At 41.8% G+C, this 25,323-nt stretch overlaps 1 long non-coding RNA gene across 2 annotated transcripts in view; it reads right to left on the reverse strand.

Annotated features, from left to right (window-relative positions):
• Window positions 1-2,293: 2,293 nt before the first annotated feature.
• The window catches only part of LOC139627369 (uncharacterized), a 120,120-nt gene continuing 97,090 nt past the window's right edge, over window positions 2,294-25,323 (reverse strand). Inside the window, exons 3-4 of one of the 2 annotated variants that reach the window (XR_011692561.1) lie at window positions 12,505-12,598; window positions 2,294-3,110 (exon numbers count right to left, since the gene is read on the reverse strand). This is a non-coding gene — a long non-coding RNA (uncharacterized lncRNA). Of the gene's footprint in view, window positions 3,116-12,504; window positions 12,599-25,323 lie in introns of both variants that reach the window. The other variant, XR_011692560.1, reaches the window with a different exon arrangement.

Raw genomic sequence — 25,323 nt, forward strand, 5'->3', positions numbered from 1 at the left:
AGCAACAGAAAAAAGATACAGAGTGGGTGAGAAAAAGAAAGGAAGACAGAGACAGAGGGAAAGAGAGATAGAGATGGAGAGGGAGAGCATAGAGTTCAGCATCTCTTTGATTGCTATCTTGGGGCTATGCTGAGCAATTACTGGCTGGACCCTTTAAAGAAGCTGATTACAGACAGTCACACACTGCAGAGCAGACAGACCTGGGCTCAGGTATCACTCATCTGTCTGCTGACCATCTCACCACCACGCACCACATCGCAGCTACTGTCTTTGTGCCCTTTAACAAGACACGCCACCCCCAACTGCTTCAGTGCAGCTCCTCAGTGGCCAGCGGTGGATGAAAAATGTCCACATCTGGGCTGGTGCCGACGCAGGTAGGGGGTTCAGTGTACTGATTAAGGTCTCTTCAGTACCTTACAGTCAGTCTCTTGCCACACCAGACCATATGCTCCAGACATCCTCCCATTTTGGTCTTTCAGTTTCATTTTTCATTGTCCCTGGAAGTCAAAGGAGGTGGACGGTGAGATAAGGTGTTGAAGAGAGGGATGGTGAGAGAAGGAAAGAGTAGGGGAAGGGGCAGATCATTTGTTTCCAGTTTTCTCACAGCTCCAGGCCTGGCGCTCCTACTTCTGTTGATTTACGGCCTTTCTCAACACGACCACATCTGAGAGAGGAATAATTAGAAGGCTCTAAAACTGTGCAGTTTAGGGCTGTTGTAATGAAATTTGTTGGCCTGCAGTCGTGTTTTTGGGATGGAGTCAGGGCTGAGAGGCAGTCGGGGGAGACAGGGAGGACGTAGGTGAGTGTCTGAGATTCCAAACAGTCATGTGCAGGAGAACAAGAGTGCACAGATGCAAGCATGCTCATACACTCACTCAGATCTCACCCTCTGCTTCCCACAAACTCTGATCCAGCTTGTTCAGAGAGCTTTGCAGAGCCTTTACAAGATCATTTTATTCCTACCAACTCCTTGTTATGGTGATTAAATATATCCCCAGTGCAAGGCATCAATTACTGGGCAGTGGAGCACCACAAAGGGGCCTGGCTGAGAGCTGGGGCTGGGGAGGGGGCTTGCCTGGCTGGCTGGCTGGCTGGCTGGCTTGGCGGCTGCTGTCCTGGCTGCGATGTGCAAGACGGAGGAGTTCCAGGCTTCGTCAGTCCCCAGCCCAGCTCCAGAGGAGAGCAGAGAAGTGCTGCGGGGCCTGGCTAAGGGGAGCCCTGGCTGGGCGAGCAAGCAGCTGCCTCCTTGGCTCCAATGAGTGATGGATCTCCGGAGGGAAGCCAGAACACCTCCGCCTCCCCACTCCGTTCTTCCTCTTCTTCCTATTTCGGCTCTAAGGTTAACTGCTCTGATGCAGGTTCTCTAAACAACACTACCTTCCCGTAAACAACAACAGCTCATCTCTTGCACTGGCTGAAGGGAAAAATAAAAACGGAATCCTAATGGCAGCGACAAAAGCTCGAAGGTGGATGCGGTGGTTACCCCATCAGTTTTATTTTGTTGAATTACTTAACCTTCCTCACAGCTAAAATGACTATGTCAGACATCTCCCTTGAAGATAAGTGAGAAAAGAAACACAACAAAAGAATCACGGCTATTACTGCGGCCATCTACAAACAACTATAATCTGGTCTAAGGCATCAGCCTCAAAGCTATTTCCATTTATCTCAGGTGCAGGGCTTTTTTGGTGAATGTGTCACAACATACATCAGTAACCTATCCCCATCCCCCACCTCAGCACAGATATCACACACATACCAATTCATATATGTATTGAAACACAAAGATAACGTGGATCATTTCACAGCAATGTACAGTGCTGCTGGATACACACACACTACACTCATCACAGTGGGCCCAGCCAGGCGACCCCCCGACATCACCACCAGCTCAGCAGGAATGGCAGCTATGCAGGCTGCCATTCTTTAATGGCACCTTGCCTCTTATTTACTGATCCTGGGGCATGCATCATTTACTCTGAAGCCACTGGTTTTTGTCCACCTGTCACCTGACCCCTTCCGCCACCAAAGGAGGGGGCATGGGGCTCAGGTGGCATAAAAGGGGGGGGGGGCAACGAGGCCATCACTCAACCTCAGTGGTTGCACATCACAGACACTGCAAAAAACATCAGACACTGCAAACAAAAAAAAAAACAAAACAAAAAACCCCCAAATCATATATATATATATATATATATATATATATATATATATATATATATATATATAACATTATATATATATTTATATATATATAATGTTAAGATTTTTACATGATTTTAGATACTGGCTGGTTTGCATAAATTGGAAGCAAACTTCAAGTGTCAGTATTAAATGATTCAATGTTGACAACCACGTAGTGTGGACAGTGAGGGAAGCAGGAGAGATTGATCAGGACTGAGGGCATGAGAGGGAATCTGAGGACAGGAAGGGTGGAGTCAGGTAATAAAGATCCAGATATTCTAACAGTAAAACATGAGAACTGTGGTGCCGCTGCCCCTCACTCTGGGCTTGTCAGAGCACGAACTAAAGCTAGAGTTCACGCTCCAGTGGGAACTAAAAAACTTGACATTATGGTTTGTTTATTAAAAGGGATTACTGGTATTTAGTCAGTAATGTGATATCCCCTTGAACAGAGATCCTTGATGTCAAAAACACAAAAATGTGTTGTTTTAAGACTAGAAAAGGTATTGAAGTGGTTATTTAAATCTAATTCTGCTTAACATTGCACATGCACTAAGAAAACAAGTCATGCTCTTTACAGTGACTTCAATGGCAGGATTTCTGATGAGACCAGACTGACATGACTCTCTGCAAGTCTACTCCATACAACAGTGCAACACTTCATTGGACCCTTTTTCTATATCCAGCCAGCCTTTCCCTGCTCACTTTCTAATCAGGGAAAGGGAGGGTTAAGGGGCGGCTGGCCAAGAGGACTGAAGAATCTTACTAGGATGTAATCCCGTCCAAGTGGCACTGGCTCTTTCTTCTCTCTTGTTAGGGCTCCTTTGTAAAGCTCCAGAGCTTGGGGCCCGGAAGGGAGTAGAGGATGTGCAGTGGATGTGGCAGTAAGGCCTGGGGAGAGGTGAGGGTGGGGGTCGGGGTAGAACCTACACTGGAAAAAAAAAAAAAAACCTCTCACCCTAACAAGCCATTTATTCCAACAGTGGAATTCATAATAATTCTTTAAGCAAGATAATATAATAATATAATAATGAGATCATTTCACTTACATCAAATCATATAAATATTTGTACTGTTAAAAGATCGAATTGGTGGATTACTTGAATTTTTCAGTTGATAAAATTAAAAATGTGTGATGGTATACTGTTTTTTCAGTTATTGTAGCCAACACTGCCTAACCCTGCTTAATACTCTGATAGTCTATTATTATTACAAACAAATACCTGTTACTGTTTATAGAAATGTGGCTGCAACTAATCATCCAGTAATCAAGTAATACAATGTCAGAAAATTGTGAAAAAATTCCCTTCCAAGTTCTAAGAGCCCAAAACTAACATCTGCAGTGTTTTTTTGTTTGCTCAACCATCCAGCTGAAAGATATTTAATCTAAAATTCAGATGTAGAAAAACAAACTTTTATGCCGAATTTAGATTTGTTTTTGCTATTTTGCTCCATTTGCTATATTACTACACAGAAACTTCTGGATGTGGATTCAGTGTCTTGCTGTTGGACGGCAGGTTCAACAGGTGACATCCTGGTGCCTAAAAGGCATGTAGTTAGTTAGCATAGTATAAATCACAGTACTTTCTTATGTGGTGTGTCTGGCTGCAGTGAGGGCAGACACACCCAACCACTGAATATCTGTGATATTAACACAACACTGGTTTGTCATCTGGAAGTCATTTAGAGACCTAGTGATCTATGACAAATGGGTATGTATCCTATTAAAATAAACACAATGGAATCCAAAATCCATATACATGCAGTTTTTTCTCTTCTTTGCCTCCCTGCACATCTGTCTCTTCACGTATGAAGGGTCCACGTGTATATCTCCTGAAAAAGAATGGCTTATGTATCCATACTGATATATGTGTATATATCTTTTTTATTGAAGCCTGTTTGTATGACAGCAGTGTCACTGGACCATCTGTGCATACTCCACATGATAGCGCCTGTCTTTCTGCTACTCTGAAGTGAAGCTGCCTAGTTAGACAGACAGTAAAGGGGCGGAGGCGGGGGCTCAGTAGGAATGCCGCCCTGTGTATTGTTTGTAAAAATAAACCATCTGGACAAAGATATTTGAAGAGAATTTATATTAAACAGCTGCAAAAGCAAGCTTCTGTGTGTGGAGTGGTGATGCAACAGGACCACACCGTAAGTCTGAATACGATCATCTTCCAGGGCAAGAGAATAAAGAAATCAGAGAAGACGTTCGACTGGGACCTGCACGAATGCCTCCCTTAGAATACTTGAAGCCTGCCACAGTGGAAGTAAAAACAGGAGACTGCTTGAGTGTGGGAAGGGATCCTCCAGCAGACAGGTGAAAGAGGGAAGGCATCATTCTGCAGTGGGACAAACCTGGGTGCACAGGAAAGCCCTAACAAGTAAAGCTGAGACACTCTCCCAGTTGCTGGCACATCACAAGGAGCAGATGTGGAGGGCCAAGAAGCCTGCTCCATGCAACCGGCCATCTGGCCAAGCTAAATATTGCCTCAGTGCACCCCCATTCTATTTGCCTTTGGCGCATTTGTATTGTCCATGGTCACACATAGGTACACTCCAATCACTGTCGACAGGGAGGGGGATTTATGGAGGTGCCATCAGGGTGATTAGTTCCACTGGTAAACAATGGCCTACCCTTGTTGTGTTTGACTCTGTGCGCTCTACAGCAGGCGTGAATGGCACGCAGCAGAACAGCACTCCCACTACTCAATGGTGTCTGTCTCTTTCTGCTAAAGTAACATCAAACAAACACTGCAAACAAAGGGGGCTACTAAACGCAGACACAGAATCAAAGGGTTGGTGTCCGCACAGAGGGACTGCAACACTTCACTGGTTCCAAAATGCCTCCTGCACAGTGTGGCCAACATTTCTGGACACAAACAATTGAGTGAAGCATAGCTGAAGAGTTGGGCCAGCTGTATCATACAAAAGGCAAATAACTACCACTTGTTGCATGTGGCTTGAGACAACTATAATAAAAGGCAAGGATTAGCACATTTGCAGTTTTCTGTGTTATTAACTGAATTACATGTCAGAGTTGCTGCTGTTCTGTTTCAGAATGCAGACTTCAGTGTATATGTGGTGTTGCACTGTTTAGTTATGACTTAATTGAACAGGTGTCATCTGAACACAAACTATCCACAACATGCAACCTTTAGAGACCCCTGATAGTTAAGTTAAACCATCACGTGCATAAGTCACATCCTAACAAATTAAAAGAAAGTTCCTCAGCCTGTAATATTCACTATATTTCACATTATTCACATTATTGCCCCAACATCTTGCAAGACTTTTTGGGAACAAGAAACAAGATACAAAACAAAGATACATTTGCCAAACTCAAACTCATCCTTGGAGCACATATTTTAATAATTCATCACATTAGTGGATTTCCAGTAACTTTGGTCCAGGTATGTTTTTCAGTGCAGCTGTTATAATTTATGTCTTTTCAGATATTCACCCTGGGGTCGACTACACTACACTACTGAGCTCTTGGAAGTTGTTAGTTTTGGGACCATTGAAGGACTTTAATTGACTATTTGCATTCTTATATTCTTCTATTATGGGGACTTGCTTTATTTTAACATGATATTCTGGGATACTGTATTTTGTGGTTACCTCTTGGACAATCTGTTCTAAAGATTAGAAAAAGGGTTTTCCTCTGTGGCCATGACACACCTGGACAATTTTGGGACAGACAAACTTTAGCAGGCAGACCAGCGGGTACAACAGGTACTGCTGCAACTCAAAGAGGTTTAGATGAGTGAGGAGCTTTTATCTACCAAACTTCATGCAGTTGTGGTCAAAATATCTCAGCCTCATGTCCTGTCTAAAGTCTGATCAATATATATATATATATATATATATATATATATATATATATATAGATTAATAGATTAATAGATACATTAGGATATATTAAGAACTGGCAAAATTTTTGATGATTTTTTACCTAATTCCTGCTCACTACACATCTTGAGTATGTTTAATGGATCCTTATCAAAACATTTCTTAACATGTTTATGTAAATAATAAACAAAACTATACTGATATTGCTATCAGTTTTAAAAAGTGAATACATTATTTATCCATGAGTGCAATCAAGATCCCTCCAAAAAACTTTTTTCTTTTTAAAGGAAATCTTCATGTGTATGATTATGGTTTTAATGCTGTATATTAACATGGTCAAATTACTATACTATTAGGAATGTGGTGCAATGAATAGAATTCAGCAACCACAACCGGTTACAACTGTTCTTGAAGGACAGAAAGGAAGCCAAGGAAGCCTGCTCCTCCTTTCCTCCTTGTCTGAGTGCCGCAGGCCTACACTGTAGGATACAGACTTATCTGAAGACATTAAAAAAATGCATCCGTCTCACCTTGGTCTGCTTGCATCACAGACCAGGCATTCCATGTCCTCCTCTAATCATCTGAGGACCAATATCCTGCAATTAGTTCAGTTTCCACACTGTGCCCTCAGGTCCTGCGTCAGCCTGGGAAATGGGATCCAGTCCCTTCCTAAGCCACAGCTTTGGAGCTGCAGAACACGACACACGCTCACAGTGCTGCCTGCCAGCCATGATGTGGTTGTTATCTTATGTTTGCATGGGAACCACATGTAGTCAGTACTTTCCTTTCATATGTGGCATGTTAGTTAGCACAGACAGGGTGGCAGGGTGGGCTAAGGATTACAGAGACTCCCATAATGATTAAGTCCAGCTAAGTGTAATGTCAAAGTTTTCCTAGGGAAGGTACATGTCTGAAATGCATAATGCGCAGCCTGCTCGCTATGATGTGGTTAATTCAGATTATGTCTTCATGGGAAAATATAAAAAGCAGGTAACTTTCTTTCATGTTCCAACACGCTGGTTATCAGACAGAGAACATGTTGTGGTTCTGTCTACATGTATGACTGTGAAGCATAAACAGGGTCAGTCAGAGTTTGCCTACACAGGAACTCTTCTGTCGATGACCACTGGATTTGGATCATATTAACTTCAAATAGCACACAGGCGCACTTGTACAGTTGTTTGTATAATAGGAAGTGTGCACGCATGCATCAGTGGGCCCCTGCTTATCCCATCACAAGGAGTTAATAATAGCTGCAGAATACTGCTCTTTAGAATGTGCTTTTAATTGGTTTATAAATTCTGCCAATTATGCAGTGGAATTCCCCCCGAGGAGTCACCTTCACTAATCTGCTTCAAGCCTAAGTGGAATCAAACAGGCCGGTGTCATAGAGTCAAAGACTGTCGCGAGAGAAGGTTGCGGACAGCAGGCGTGCATGCGTGTGTGTCTGCGTTTGCCCACATATATGTGTGTATGTGTGTCTGAACAGAAGATGGCTGTCCAGCAGCCTGGCAGATCATGTGAATACGGCAGGCCAATTGGATTAGCAGATTACCACAAGATTTGCCCTATGACCTCTGGAAGGCACTCAGACCGACATGTATTTGGCTGACTGACGTTGGTACAGGCTGTCGCTTCCTCCAACAGACACACATATACAGTGTGTGCACACACAGGCAAGGTAACGCTCTAACCTTTCCCTGCCTGGAAGGACGTAGATAAACAGGACACTATAAGTTAATGTTCCTGCTTCAGGAGGATTACAAGTATGAAGGAGATTAGCCCATCCACTACAACAATAAGCAGGGTTAAACCCAAGTATTCTCAAGTGCCAACCCTAATACGCCAGTATTAAACTGTAGGTACACACAACAACTGTGAAACTCATAGGGCTGGTGTTATTTGTGTTACAGCTGCCACCACCTTTTCTTTAAGAGACATGCAAATTTTATTTCATGTGTTTTATATTCGAGGGACTTTTGCAGTACAAATTAAGTATATATTTTGCCTTGCAACGCAAATGTCAGGAACTGAGACCTAGGAACTATATTTTATGTGAAAAACAAAAATCGAAATGAAACTGGCTATATGAGTAAGGGGTTATATTTTTATTTTGATCACATATGGTAAGCAAATGGCCAAGATATTAGTGGTATAATACTCTCTAAGTTTGTACAAAGTTTCCACCACAGCAAACGCCCACATTATCCATTACAATAGTAGAAGGTACAACTTGTTGGGCTTTATCCCTCACTTACAAAAAGCTGTAGGCTGTCATAGAATTTCAACCTTACGTAAGTTTAACCCAGGACGTTTTTTCTTCTATATATTCATTCAGTGATGCTGGGCTCACTAGGTCACGCATGGCTACTTGTGGTTTGGAGCCATGCTCCCCAGGAGAATAAAGCAGGCTTGTTTGGCCCCGGCACCCCTAATGTGTGGACACATTTTCTCCGAGTCAGAAAGTGGTTTGCCAGTGGCCCTCGCTGTACCTGATGACCTGCAGATCACCCCTGCCACTCAATGATGTATTTCATTTCCCATGTCTCTTGGCTGACTGACAAATACAGGTTATTCACACATGTTGCTGCTGTTGTTCCTAATCCATTACACAGCTCACATGTCCAGGTTTGCCAGTAGCTGTTCTCTAAACAAGCAGAAAAGACATAGCACCGCTGTTGCCAAAAGCCTTTGAACAAAATTACTTCCTCTCACACACCACGGCTTTAATTATGTGTTGCAGAACATAAAACAGGTCGGACAATTTGTAGTGGGAAATCATATTTACATTGAAGGGACTCAGGACATAACCAATGATTTATAAGAGGAATGTCATAATTATTTTTCTCCAGCAGGCCAGGGATCGGGTTTCAGCTAATGGGTGTTGAGCTGAAAGCACTAATTAGGTTTTGTAGTCGACTGACACCAGCAAAGAAAGAGAAGGTGCCACAATAAATAAGTTCTCACCGTGTAACTCAAAGCCTGTAATTTGAGTCGATGCTCCTGTATTAGGTTGTGGGAATTATAAACGTCTCAACAAAATGCAGATAAGTAATTGCGAGGTGTCTCACCCATACTTTGGCAGTGTGGAGGGGCTCTGACAAGTATGATTACTAGAATAAGCCTGGAACAAACATCACTGGGGGGTGGGTGCTATATGAAATTAAAAACAAATGACATTTTACATGCTCAAGACTTTCTTTATAGTTGCTACTGTACACCTCCAGCTATCATCATAAATTTGAAACAAATATATTAGAGACTGTGTTCTTAAAGGGCTGTATTATATTACCATGTGCTAAATCAACACACAAAATTTCTGATTTAGACACAGAGGAATAATAGTGATATTTTTAAGGAAATCAAGACACTGTATAAAGATGGATTGTTCATACTAGTCCAAACATGACATAAATCACTGCCTAACTTGCAGGCAAATGTTGTTTTTCTTCTTCGTGCCTGACATAAAAAGCTATAAAATTATATAAACATAGACCGTTACCTCTTTCAGTCTTGCATGAATAAACAAAAAGGTCTGGTGGCCTGAGTGCATGACCTCCAAGGTTTGGAATTTTCCATCTTTCTTTTTGAGGAGACTTAAATATGACAATTAGAGAGCAGATCACATGACCTCTCGATTCATGGCTATTCAGGGAGAGCTGCACATCCATGCACATTCATAAACTGTTGGCTTCCTACTAGTGTGGGGCTGTGCAGAGTGCTGGCCAGGTGCTCTCAGCAGGCTGTCATCTTGTGAGACACACTCAATAGTCATTAGGAATGAAGGGAGCTCTATCTCTCCATCCAGACTCATGGCCCTTAGCAAAACACACACACACACAGGCAAGTGGCACCTTCCTGTAAACAAACAACACGTAGCAGCAGGACATGGCAGCGACTCCTCTCCCCCCTCCCTTGACACTGATGGCTTATGTCCCTCATGCATTAGTACTCTCCTCTGGCTCAGGAGAGCAAACCAGCTGGGCAAGCCAGGACACCTGATGGTTGCCAGGTCGGATATTGCAATGACCTGAAGGAACACCTTTCAACACCAGTCAGGATAAAAGTCGCTGCAGGCAATAACAGCAGGGACTACAGTAGGTAGTGATACCAAAGCAAACACATGCACAACTCTGAAATTTAGGGTTTCCATGATTTGTCAAGCACAAATGTTGTGAACGTGAATATGTGGAAAACTTTTACTTCAGTTTACTCATCTGTCAAAATATCAATCTGCATTTTCTGAACCACACTACATCATGTCCACCACAACACAACCACTCTAACATAATGGAAAAGTGACTGGCTAGTTGCTAAGCCTCTATAATGCACTTTGACAAATTCAATCACAGCAAAATGAATAAACTAACTTTTTTATATTGCTACTGTCAGCAACCAGATATTTTTATTATTCCTTTGGTTTTCATTATATTTGTTGATGTTATAGTAGAGGTTCAGCAGATGATGTAAGTCTGGAAAGTAGCATCTTAGGCCATTCTAGTGATTTAGCTGAATAAAGTGTCCTGGGTTCAAAACTAGTTTAAAACCTTATTAGAATTTCTACTATTTAGTCTATTGTATTGTAACATGAAGGCAAAAGATTGAAAAGTCTGTAAAAACATATCAGGAAAGGATATAGAGACATGACTTTCAAATATCAAATCTTTCAAGATAAAACTAATGATTTGCACAAGGACCAAGTGCTGCATAACTTTTCACACAGTGTTTCAACATAGCATTTGTGGTTGTTTACTAGCTGTTTTTCATGCCACTTTAGATTTAAAGGGAAATTGTTCAACGTTGGACTAATTCTCATAATTGTGGCCAGTCTGACTGACACACTTCAAACACTCATCTCTGAGTGACTGCAACACATGATGCACCTATAAAGACAGCAGATACAGTAGGTACACATTAAGCTCTTTAGAATCAGCTACAAGACACATCAGTGGCTCAAATTGTCTTTATATTAAACTTTATATTTATAATATACTTTATATACTGAAGGTTAATGAAAAATAATGATAAATGGTCCTTTGTGAGCAGCTGATGACATTTCCTGGGACTATAGTATTACATTGTAAGATTTTGGCAATAATGATGCCATTTTAATGTTTTACGTGTTTTCAGTTGGCTTAAAAGCCTGATTACTGTTGCATATATTTAACCCAGTCACCCAAACTGGACTGAACTGCACCTTAAGAACCTTGGGAAACAAGGTTCATGTACAAAATAAATGCAGTGGTGAAAGGAAAGACCTGGGATGTGAACATCTGGATAATGATGAGTTCATCCATGGCGAGATCTGATTCTGCTTGATCCTCCTCGGATCAAAGGCTGAGGAAGCCAAGAGAGCGTGGAAATATAAACTAATCATGTGCGTTCATGGAATACGTCAGCTGATTATATTTGGAATAATTAATTTATCATCTAGTATCATTTGAACATTATTTTGCTATAGCTTGTTTCTAATTATTCATTATGTTTAAATACACAAACATATAAGTTCAATCAACGTCTATATACTTTATCCTGTCTTTTTTTTTAATCCCTACATACTGATACATTTAGAGAAGCTGATTGGTGATGACATTACCCACATTACATAATTCTGTTTTTGTCAAAACAGTTCCTGTAACAATCTAAAACAAAGTGTAGAGTGGCATGTCCCATGTAACCCAAAGAAAAAGGTGACAAACATTACTTACAAATACCTATCCAGCTGCTCTACACACACACACACACACACACACACACACACAGACTGTTCTGTTGTCCTCCAGTTAACCACTCACACAAACTCCTCTCTGTAAACACGCAGAACAAGGTAGATGAGATGGGAGTGTTGGAGAGGGAAGAAGTTATATATGTGCAAATTCACAGACAGACACACACCCTCAGACACACACACACACACGGCTGTGCCCTGTTTCGACCAGGCAGCAGAATCCCTGGCCCCTGTCATTCATTAGTTTACAAAAGCTGTGTGAGGCAGACATGAGGTCACTGTGCCGCTTTGAAGACTGAAACACACAGACAGTGTATTAGAAGGTAAAGAGCATCTGACTGGGACCAAGACAGAATACTTATTAACCCGGTCAATGAGTGCTGCTATTGTGTCTCCCCTCACCTCCCTGGCAAGGAGGAGCCACACTGAACAAGATGTAGGGTGTGTGAAGGACCAGACAGGTCAAATGCTTTCCCGTACCCGGCTGAATAATGTCTCCCTGATACTCTGAGAACACACTGCTCCACTGCAGACTGTGCAAATATGACCGCTGATCTCAAACAATTTGTGCAACCATGCTAAGTTATTCTTAGAAGGTATAATATGTAGACCAGTGCATACGTACACATGTAAATACTTGCTTGCTGTTAGCACACACACGGACACACACACACACACTCGCCATGGTTGGTTGCTGAGTCAGTGTGTGAGGTTGCTGGTGTATGAAATGAGGGGAGTACCTTTCATTTCCTCCCCTGGTTCTCCTCAACTGCCAACAGGAGTATGTATGCCTCCCCCTCGGGTGTTTCAGCACGTCACCGCTGTGACTCAGAGCTAAGAGAGCAAACAGGAAGGATGTTAACCACTGTGAAACACACACATACACACAGATATAGAACACAGCTCAAAGAAGTCTAAAAGAGTACGAGGAGAAGGGAAAAAAAGTCAAACAACAAAGGTCTAACTGGAGCAAAAGCAGCCACAAATACATAGGACTGAGCAAATGACACATGTAAGTACACAAGTACTTCCATGTTTGCACACAAGCTCATGCACACATGCACACACACTCACACATATACTCTATCTCAAACAAAAAAGCCCCCACACACACTTTTCCTGTCAAAGTCAGGGAGAAAGAGTTCAAAGGTGTGACAGAGTGTGATTGCTGGTGAGACTGAGACATGAGAGGTGGACAGATAGAGAAAGGATGACAGTAAGAAAGACAGACAAAGACGAAGAGAAGAGAAAGCACGATGCGGGTGAGTCGGTCAGATGCCGTCACTCACCTCCGTCCTCACCTGGTAACTCTTCTGTCACCTCATGCCATCACCTTGTCACCCCCTGTCCGTGCCACCCTGTCACCTATCCCCTTAGCAACTGAGCCTGTCAGCCTGTTGTCATGCGACCAGATTCACCCCTGACCTTTTGTTTCTTTCATACACGCTACAGAGAAAAGAGCCAAGGCACAGGAGGGAGGGTAGTCGTGTCCGGACATGCCTATCACCCTAGATCACAGGCCACCGACATAAATGCTACAGGGGCCATAGATTTATGAGGGTGTGTAATATTGTGGGTGCACTACCCCCCGTTAGTCCTGTTTCTAACACAGGGGTAGGATGTCTGGTCTGGTCACACACATACACACACATGTAGGCACACACATGCAAATCCCATTAAAATTGGAATTATAGAGGCCTCTTTCTCTGAAAGGGAAGAACTGTTACTTTGGTGTGTGTGAGTGCATTTGTTTGTGTGTGTGTGGGCGCTTAACATGTATATTGTTTACGCTTTACAAGAGAAGAAAGTCATTACATGACTAAAGGTGACTCACATTTGCGTCAGAATAACAATAGGGGTTTTGTGGCTGATACTTATGGCAAATTAGTTGGAAAAAACAAATCAAGTAAACAGAAATATCAGTGTTAAAGACCACATGCTGATTAAGAAAGACCTGAGCATGATAGCTGGGATATGTCAACGCTACCTAGGACTTTTAGTTAAGTACACAGCCTCTCTTGTTGACTGTTGGTTTTTGTGGCATGTTCTTATGATATTTAATGCATGAGGGACCTCAGAAGCCCACAGGTTAGAGAAGAGTGCAAATGTCTGGAAACATGCCTGTTCAAACAGTGTTGAGGTGCTATTGAACAAGGAACCAAACCAAACCCCAAACCACTGTAGTGCTAGTCGGTGGTCAACAGTAGAGGTCTGTGGTTGAACTGGATAGTTTCATATGTGAGAATAGATGTGACTGTGAAGCACACTGCTCCTGGAAAACAGCCTGTGATATCTTCATTTTATACATACAAGGATTAGGAATAAGAATGTCGGTGGAGAAAGATGGAGTCCAAATGCATCTTGATGTCAAATAATATTGAGCCTTCAATACTCTGCACTTAGGGACTGCTCACAATTATATGGGTGTGGTTGGAGGTTAAAAAAAGTTGGGGGTGGGGGTGGGGGGTTGTATATGTTTTCTGAGGGGAGGGTAGGCTGACTTTTTTTGGGGGGGGGGGGCAGAGAAAGCTCTTGTCATTTGATAACATCTCAAATTTACATTTCAGCATTCCCCTTACAGTATTAATTTTAAAAAGAAAGGTATAAAAGAATCCCAAATGGTGCTCCTAGTATGCACATTGTGCCATAAAGATGCACATATGCAACAACAACCCTGTCTCTGTTTCAGAGATTTTTTTTAATTTTTCACTTTCTCATGCATCATATCAAAAATTACATAAAAGTCAGATGTGTCATATTGAGTTGGCCTTTTCAAGTTAAGCCTTTTCTTATGTTTGGCATCAATTTAGAAATGAATTCCACTTACATTAACACAGATGTGGTTAGCTTGAAATTATTCAATACTTTACCTTTTTTGTTATTAATGGGTTATTAATGTCACACGGAGGGTTTTGCAGTATTTTTCTGATTTAGTTTGGGGTTCAAATAAAATAATAATCTTGGGGATGGTTTTGCAATTTGAAAAACTGAAATACAAAATTCATCCCTGCTCCCCAGATACAGTAATTTTAGTACGGTCCCTCATTCATCAGTTTCCACAACAGGATCACTCCAAAAATATTTGAAAGCATGAGGCTAATAACAAAAAGACTCAACAGAACGCACTGACAGAAGAGCCAGTCTCCGTGAATTTGATCTGCAGCACTGAACATTTTGCCATGAGGGCTGCCAGCCAAGGAATGCATCATGAAAACAGAGTGCAGCAAGCTACACATGTCCAATCAGACGCCACGGAACATTACCCATAATCCTCTCGACAAATACATGCATCTGATACCATAACAACGCTCGCCCAACACTTAGGAAGGGAGAGTGTGGGACACATCCGTAGCAACACACCATAATTACAAAGAGAGCCAGGGCTGACTAAGTTTAGAAGATCCAGTAAGCAACCCCCCTCCTCCTCCTCCTCCTCTCTCCCCTCTTCACATGCTCCCACACTGATATTTAACAAAACATTAATCTTCTTGCCAGTGGCTCCAAAGAATACTGGTGATGTAGCTTCGGCGCAAAGGCTGGGGTAATAGTAATTCCATTGTTCTGCCCTTTTATTTATGCCTTGGCTCCACCAGGCAGATGAGGTAAGTCTCTTTTTTCATGTTATTATTCAGAAGTGGTGATACATAAAGCCAGATTACACAAATGTCTCTCTGTTTCACAGCGCCGCCACCTCACACCTCCCTCGCCAACGCTTAATGCGACCCCCCCATCCCCTCTCCTCACCCCCCTCCACCTTCCCCCATCCCTCCACTGGCTTTCAATAGCACATTTCCCCTTTCTCCCCCTCTTTTCTAAATCACCCTCAACATTTGCATGTGAATTGCTTGTATATCTTCTTTTATATGATGCACCGACAACACTGCCTTTCGAAAAAGAGAGGGGAGGGGAACTGCCCCAGCTATAACCCCCCCCCCCCCCCACCTCCAACAGACGCACACACACACACACACCATCACCAACTCCCACCAAAAAAACAAGATGTTACTCTAACTCCCCTCCCAGGATTGGCATAGCAGCAGTTTCATTAAAAAAAGCAGGGGAACAGTGCAGGTTTTATGATATGGAGACAAGTTCTTTTGTGCTCTCCAGAGACAAGCCCTCTGTCTGTCGATGTTACTGGGGCGATAATCCTGCAGGAATTTCTGCTAAGCACTTTTACTGACATTTTCAATTATCACCATGCCAGGGCCCGGTAAATGGCATTTAAGGGGCCCCGTCATCTCCATGTTGAATCATATTTGTGAATCAGACGGCGTAAGAGTCGGACTCTGTTCTGTTTGCCCGAGGCTGGGGGGACAGTATGGAGGTCAGAGTAGCTCCTGTGAGCCAGTAGTCTGGGATAAGGTGAAGTCAGTGGGTAACGTGGTTCCAGATACACCACCAAATACTCACACGGGCACATTTACACAAGCAGGCACAAACTAAGGCGTAAACACAGACACACACAGACACACACACACACACACACACACACAGGCAGACTCCTCCAACCATGCCTGCCTTGTAATTTACAACATCAGCAGAGGCCGTCCCCTTTTTCAGATACAGCACATGGTCCGGACTCAGAAAACCAAACAGACAGACTGACCTCCCCGGTGCACAGTGCACGGGGTCAGACTTGTTTTCCCTTCACCTCTGACTAGATCCATTTACACAGATTCCAAAAGCACTCCACATCTTTGGCTAGGGTTACATACTTACATCCCCATAATAATTCAAACATGTATTACAAACAGATTTCTTTCTCTAGCCTCTCTCCCCCGCGTTCTGTTTCAGTGAACTCTGCTTTGTTTCAAAAGTGGATCAACTTCAAAGCAGTGAAATGGACAGATTGATAGTTGAAGACAAATGCTATTTTATAAGAGATAGAGTTTCGGATCCGATCACTCAGACGCCTTTTTGTAGCAGTTTGAGGCTGTAGTGGCACCAAATAAGTCTATTTCAACCATGTAGACCTTGCTGCTTTATTAAACAGCAGACAGCCCTAGTGTAGTATGGAACAGAGTTGGGAGATGAAACTCCTAATGCTGCTACACCCCAAGTGGGCAACGTGTTTGTTTAGTCTACAATCAGAGAGTATGTCTCTTGTTTTAAGTGCAGGCATGTTTCATTTTGTCAGACCTATGATGTGTAATCGTATTTTTATTTGAGAGGTACCAATTAACTGGGTCAAATTTCTTGTGTACCTACTGCACCCAGTCCCATTGTGATTATGATAACACAACAAACACATGGCAAGCTTGATATCCCACTGAACCACAGACAACCCGAGAACAGCTGTTTACATGCCTCCGTGCCCCCCTCTCCTCGCCGCAAAGCTGACATCATTCCTAGCATCCCCTCCTTCCTGTCTCTCTTTTGGATGGGCTCTGTTATGACAAGTTTAATTGAGGGTTGTCAAGCCATAACATTTCTGTAAATATTAGACTTGCCAAGAGCGTCAATAAGAGGAAATGGCCTTACTGTATGTTCTTCTCTTAGAAGCACAATGTGTGCCTTTGTAAGTGGATCGCCAAGAGGCATTTTGATACCCTACTTTTGTCTCAGTGAGCCTGCATAAAAACGAATCTAATTCTCATTATGAAACTGTATCCACGTAACACAGACATTCTCTGAAGCACTATTACACATGAATTTGGATTAGAGGATTCACTTGGAATAAACTAGAACAGATAATATAATAATACCTTTTTGGCAATTGGAAAGATGGTGCTCTACTTGAGAGTGCAATTCAATGCTCTGATTTAAACATCCAACAACATTTGTTTGTCTATTGATTCATGCAATGTGTTTAAACATTTTAAAGAAACTGGAAAAAGTCCCTGGTGCGAGGATGTGGTTTCAATTGTTTGAGTAATTTTCTTCCATCAAGATTAAATGACTGATTTTTTTTTTGCAGTGTGGCAGAATAGTAGCAAAGGTGACATCATCTTTTATGTCTGTGTATACAAAAGCCTCCTCATTGATCAAGGCGATGACAACCTCAGCTATGAATGTTCATGTGTTATTCCAATCCTTTTCACTGTGTTTAAAGAGCACCTGGTCCAGAGCACACTGGAGGTTATTTTTGGTTTCAGGGGATGGTGATACAGGGATGTAGAAAGGAAAACCACTTTGACTCATTACTGAGGGCCTGTATGATTTAAATGGGTATATGTGTGTGTTTGTGAGAGGCCTCCATTGTGTTTTTGGAGAGTGTGTTCCAGTAAGTGACATGAAGCCTTACTCACCTGGGGGGAAGGGGGTGAGTCAGAGTGCATCATCATTCATGGCTAGCCAGACAGGGGTATTTAGCAGCACACTCAACTAATATTGATGTGGAACTTTTGTTTCAAAATGAAGCGCTACATTTGAGGTAAAATAAAGTGTGTTGTGGTGCAAATAAAGTTTTTTTTTTTTTTTTAAACTCTGACAAATGCAGCTGGGGTGCAGGAATTAGAGAAGCAGGTTTGGGTCTTGAACATGTCTGGTTTACATTCCTGAACTGTTTGTTAATTGGTAAATCATTTTTAACAAAAATGCAAAATATTGTCTATCTCTAGTTTCTCGCTGCAGTTGTGCTTTATGTGGTAGCAAATTGAATACCTGGACTGTCTGAAGATGTCATCTCAGACATGTGAAATTTCACAATTCAATTATATTTTATATACCAAATGATTTATCGAGACATGAATAAGAACATTAATTCCAAACTAAAAACATGTGACCATGTCAGTGCATGCGGACACCTGTAGCATAAACAGAACTGCATGGATGTCTGCTGATATCCATTTTGGAGTATGTATGGTTCTTCATGCTTTGGTTCATGCTATGGTTCTTCATGCATGTGTTGTTGCTGGAATAAGCACATCGGCAAAAGCATAAAGAACAATGCCAGCTGACTCAAAACTTATGAATACAGTTCAGTTTTTGGAGAGTGTTACTCCCCTGATGTCTGAATGCAATGTGAAGGTGTGTTAAACAGTGAGCTTTGCTTAGTTCAGTTTGCAGATGTGTTTGTGATCAAGTAGTGGCTCTTCTCCAAGGCTCAGAAATATACACTGAGTGGTTAACACTTTGTGTACACACACACACACACACACACACACACACACACACACACACACACACACACACACACTTTGTCTCAATGACATAAAAAATAAGAACTAAATAATTTTGAATGTCTAGGCTACAGGCACATGTAAACAAAAATGTCAGCCTGTGAAATTAAATGTAATCTGATTTAATTGTCAATAGTGGAACTAACAACATTAAAGTATATGTAGCACATAACAATGTACTCAAATCAGGAAAATTCAGTTGAATCCAACTATGGAACATGTCATTAACTACACATTAAATAAAGCCTTAAGTAGTCATCATAAGTGGTGCAAATGCAACGCAATTAACGCACCTAAATTTAACGCACAGACACACACACACACACACACACACACACACACACACACACACATTGGGATGACTAGTGATGGTGGAAAATTTAATTTGCTGGAAAGAAGCAGCACTTTATTTCTTTCCAGTGTATCTTTTTCTCACTTCAGTTTTTTTCACCCACTGGTTAGCTGCTCTGAATTTTCTGGTTTGGTGAAATCTGAATGAATCTGAACCTTTTTGCCGCAAAAAGCCTGTTTGTACACAGAAACACAATGCTTAATTGTTTACACAACATTAATATTATGTGTGTTTGTACATATTTCAGTATCTTCAGTAAACATGCCCGTCAGCTACAGCTCCTGCTCTTTTGTCAAAACATGATCAGAGATCTAGTGTTGCTGCTTATCAAAAGATTAAGATAGAAAATACACAACTATATCTATGTGTTATTCTGGAAAACACTCTAGAGCAGTGCAGTTGTATTCACACTGGGATTAGAGTATGAAATAGAAGTAAAGAAGACGAACTCATATGACACTGTGCTGGTATTTGGAAAGATGTAATTCAAGTTCCTTATTGAAGCATGTCAGACAGACATTGACATTTCAGTATTTAAATAATCAAAATGCTTATTTACTGTCTAAATAAATTTCATGAAGTCCTACTTTACAATTGAAAAATAATCCGATGAATTCATTTCCCTGCTGCCCCTCTCTCTTGCTCGTCAGAAGTACAAGCCAACAGGAGCAGCTAAAGAGCCCTCCTTAACGAGAGTCAGCCAGAGATATAACTCAGCGCTCCTGCCCCAATAACTGATGAAATATGAAAATTGACAGTGCCATCAGGGCGGCCATGCCACATGTTTACGAGTGGCTGTCTTAACTGGCCGCCTCTGTGCTCCATAAGTCATACGCAGAGTGCTCATCATAGAGCAGGGATTTATGGGGCCTGAGTCTGCATATGACCTCCCCCATCAGCTGCCTCGCTGCCACAAAGGAGGAATCATTATCTCGGCCCAGCCACTATAAGCTTCATAGACTTACTCAAAGCAAATTGGCTCTGGGGTCCACTTCTCCTGTAAACACAGCCACTGCTCATGTGTGTCTAGGAAGTGAGGCCCACATCAATTTGCAGTGGTGATGAAAGAACATTCCTTATTCATTTTGTTGATTTTTTTCTCTGTCGGCCAAAAACTAGAGGAAATAAGTGCATGGTCACTAAATAGAATTTAGAAAATTCTGTCATTAAAAATTTTAATAAAAACTAAAGCATAAAAAATTGTGACATACTCCATACTTTGAATGTTTTAAAATGTTTCCTGAGATGCCCATTTTCTTTACGTGTTGTTGATTGTGGCTTTTCAGATCAAAGGAGAGAATTCAGATTCTCAACGGTTTAATCAGCAGAGGAAATTTCATTTAAGACGTAACTCTTAAGATTTCAGTCCAGGCTGATTCGGTGACACCTGTAGCAGCTGTTTAATAATACAGCAAACACTCCTTGAGCTGCTACTTTGTCAGAAGTGCAGCACAAGAACAACTGGTGTATCTGTTTACAGTGCAGGAAAACACACTCACATGACTTTAATGACAAAGTCAGTCAATAATGACTTGCTGTCTGAAGGCCACTGTTGCTGCTCATTCTTGTTACATTTCGGCAATATTTAAAACTGATGTAGTGATGAAAAGTGCAGAAAATGACCATGTCCTATTCAGCAGTGCTAATGTCTGTGACAAATACACTGCGTTTCCACTGACTGCTTCATAGTAAAAACTATCTTGTGTGTTGCCAGTTGAACGCTTTTAATGTGAAGCAGCAGTAGTAGGAAATGTTCTGTCTACATGAGCATTAACTTAATCCAGCTGTGATACAGTGTAAAGGGAGCAAACAGTAAACAGGGAGGTTGATGTCAGTGACATAAAGTCAGACTCAGTAAGGCTAAACTCCATGCTGCATTGATTGCTGTGGATCCCTTGTAAGGAAATCTGAATCCAGTGCGGGTGCACCTTGACATTAAAAATGAAAAATATTATATTGAAAGGTAATTACTGAATGTAAATACATTGAATCGCTACTGCTGCCAACTACAAATACTATCAAAATCTGAGTTTAATTCAATGAAAAGCTTAGGCTTTTTTGTGTGTATGGTTATAGTGGCCTTGCTATAGTATGCTTGTTTTTTTCTTTTTTTTCTGGGGTCATTGTTGGGGCTGGGTATTGCCACTGATTTCCCTAACTGATTCAATTCGGATTCACAAGGTCCCAATTTGATGTGATTCCTGATTTGATTTGATTTGATTTAATTCAATTTGATTCAATATTGATTCAGCTCAAGATATTTCAGTTACAATAACTATTTTGCTTGTATATCAATTCTCAGAGAACGAATGCTGTAAATTGTACCTCTAACCTGGAGAAATACTAAAAATATTAATGCTTACATTACAAATGGACCCCAAAGATTGATCTTGGGATTTTATGATTTGATATCTGATTATTCAAATAAAGACTGATTTGAATAGGAGAATCTATTTTTTCAACCCAGCCCTGGTTGTTGTACAGTTATTATGAATATATGAATATGCAATATAGAAATGCTGTATTACTGCTCCTACAAGAATTTGCATCATACAGTCAAATAATGTTCTAGGGGGGGAATTTCTTTTTTTTTTTTTCAGTCAAACAGATAAAATCTGCTGAATATTATAAATACAAACAAACCTTCACACTTGCAATTATATATACAACTTCTGTTTAACTGTCACCCAGCATCATTCTAAAACAATAATACATCTGACTATCCTCTGTTGTATTCCCCTTATGTTTTCCATTCTAGCCCAGCATGCATGACTCCATGGCTTGTTTGCATTTTTGTGCGGAGAATGTGTGGCATTGACAGGGAGTTCGGTCAAGGGAAGTGCTGAAGGCAAAGAGCCAGCAGGGACAACAGCTATTACAACAGGGAGGCTGAGGATGAACACTGTATGCTGTTGGTCATGTTGCCTCTGGGTTGAGTCCTGGGGCAGCATGACCTGGATCTGAAACAGGACTACAACCAAAGCTTGGACTCTTTACCTACAACAAGACAGGACAGAACTGCAGTGTTGTTTACTCAACTGAATACTGTTGAGAAATGTAAATTCATAGTACATGGTGACTTTTAGCAGTTATTATGATAACTGAAGCACACAGGGCTCAAATTTTAGGCCCAGACTTTGAACTGGACACAGGCTGAGATGGAGGATGTTGGGAAATGAATGGGGCTTTGAACAGCAGAGTGCCTCCAGCTAAGCTAGAGTCTTGTCCTGCTGCCACTGAGACTGACATCCATGCAAATCATAACAGAAATAACAGACCAGGCCACCCCACCACCAACCCAGGCAGTCATTTCAGCCGGCTTGACTGCCAGCCAGTCAGCCTGCCAACCTGACAGACAACAATCTACCCCACCCGAGGTTCCACCCCTGTGCCTGCTCAGACAGACAGACTGGGACAAATTGGGACAATCCCCCCCTCCATTACCACCCACTCTTCCTCTCCATTGCGCACTGCAGCAGCCTCTGCTCAGGGGGCTAATTCCACGTTCAGATCACCATTTGTACTTATTATGCTGACATAATTAATCCCCTGTTGTGATCAGCGGGGGCATGAGGGCCTCTCCGCTCCATTGGCCTACCCCTGCCATGACACAGCCGCTCCCCCCTCTGTTTCTCATAGAAATCTGCTACTTGCTCCCTCCCATGTTCATCTTGTCTGGCTGGAGAGGTCTTCTGTCTGTCTCTCTATAATCTGCACTGTATCTGTCTGTGTTATTGTTTGCCTGTTGTGGACAGACAGACCGATAAGTGACAAAAACAGCCACATCAGCTCATGTTTACATACTCACTGAGATAACTGGGGCAAAGTGCTTGTACCAAATGGACACATTTGTTGAAACTCAAAAATGTGAAATCGGCTGATCGTTGTCCTGTTTGTAATGAATGACATCAGTCAGACACCTACATGGGCAGGACACCTGTGTAAATAATAATTGGGAGATGGATTTGATTTCCACTGCCCGCCCTTATGGCTAAGAGCTGCCACCAAGAGGCAAACAGGTTTGATATTAAAGTCAAAGTTATGGACAGAAGAGCAGGGCAGGGGAAGGGAAGGAGAGAAGAAGACAATGAGAGAGGAGGGGGTTGGGGGTGGGGGTGAGGGTGAGGGTAGGTGGGTGGGTGGGGGACTCTCATCAAAAAACACCAGCTGGATTAATAAATCCAACCAGTAACTGTGTCCACATCTTAAAGTGTCCGGCAGATTAAAACAGAACCATCTCAAATGGTGAAACATATGTCAGCAAGGCTGAGCAAACACTGTCAGAATAATAACTGAGGAGATGAGTGCTGCTGTTGGCCCCAAACCACTGCTCAGCGACCGTTTGGACCAGCACTCCAACCGCTGCTACCTAGAAATCAAAGACCCAATTACTGAACTTTGATTCCTTACAAAGAGACAAAATGTATGTGTATTTGTGAGGTCAAAGCTCTAAAAAAAACACCATCAGGATTTTTTTATTTGACTAATGTGCATGAGAACAGGCAAATATACAATTCTGGGAAATGATTTCCAATATCATGCAGGCTGAGTAAATACACAGGATTTGAACCAGAAAAACTCCCTGAATTCATCATGATGCCTAAAGTCTTAATTCCAATCTATGAAAACCAAAACAAACACTGACAAAAATTAGGTTTAACAGAGAAAAATACAGCGAAGCTTTATTTAATATTTCAAAAAAATACTTTAGCCTATGGTAGTGTATGTAAGTTCTGCAACCTCTATCTCCTTTCGTCTTCATCCTAAGGCAGACAGATAGTTAGTTTTGAGGCAACTGCAATTATGTATTTGTGAAAATTCAATGATGGGACACTTCAAAATTAACATCCTGGCCATTTGGGATTAAAAGTCACCAGGGTACCCAGAACACCTGCTAGTGCTGGGAAGCTCTGTAGCTCTCTGTGTTATTGTGGCCAGAGAAGAGAATGTACAGTCAACAGGTCTGTGTGTACCAGTGGAGGAATTCATTACAAATACCGAGAAAAAAAAAAGAAACACATGAAAGGAAGAAAGATCTGCCTTATTGTGAATTCTGTCAAATCTGGAGGCAAGACTGTCAAATGTAACGCGAAGCATTGGTGATGCAGTAATCCAGAGTGAAAGGATAAACAGAAGGTGTTTATATTCATTCTGTATTTCAGTCTGCATGTAGTTAAGTCACAGTTTGGATTAAAAAACACATTTTTAAGAATTACTTTATTGTCGCTCTGGTGTTTAATAACACCAATGTCAAATTCATGGAACATTTACTCACAACAACCCTTACCCCCTTATCCCAAAACCCTCCCCTCTCTTCCCTCCCATCAACCCCCCACCCCACACCCCTCTCTCCCCTCCACTCCTCATCTTTACATAAAAGTTCAGGCTGCATATTAAAAGGAGCTAAAATATTCACACTGTCAAAGGTGGTCAAAGGCTTCTGCATTCACACAGGAGCTGACAAAGAGGAGGCACCCAGCGCTTGGCCAAAAGAGCACTGCTGAAATAAATCAGCACATACAAAGACACAGAGAGATAATGGGGCTGAAGCTGGGCCTGATCCAGAAACAGAAACACACTGTGCACCAGAACGCACATACACATACACCCAGAGTGCCTGGCTGGGAACAAAGTCTGCGCATAGATTAATATTTATTTTTGCAGCACACATTGTTCAGTACATACAGTATCAGGAGACTGAAAACATCATAACTCCCCCAGTGTGCAACCTTGCTGTGAATCCCATGGCTGAATCAAACAAATAACAAATAACAAAAAAAAAAAAAAAAGTCCACAGATGGTTTCACATGGGGGAGTGCAAGAGAGGAACTGGGTAACTCTGAAACATCCGTTGAAGTCCTATGCAAGGTGGTAGTGTGTATAAACAGATTGTGTGTATCCGTGCAGCTATGTGGTAAATACTCTTGAAACAGTTAAATTTTAAATGAGTAGATTATGTTCTGTTATTGAATTAAAATAAAGTATTTTAGTGTCTGTATGTGTGTGTGTGAGTGTGTGACTGTGTGCTTGTGCTGAGCATATATCACAATATTTCATTAAGTCAGTGTCAGTCACTGGCGTCC

This window comes from Trachinotus anak, unplaced genomic scaffold, assembly GCF_046630095.1.
Source record: "Trachinotus anak isolate AG129_WGS33_773 ecotype Australia unplaced genomic scaffold, CSIRO_AGI_Tana_v1 ptg000011l, whole genome shotgun sequence".
NCBI lineage: Eukaryota > Metazoa > Chordata > Actinopteri > Carangiformes > Carangidae > Trachinotus > Trachinotus anak.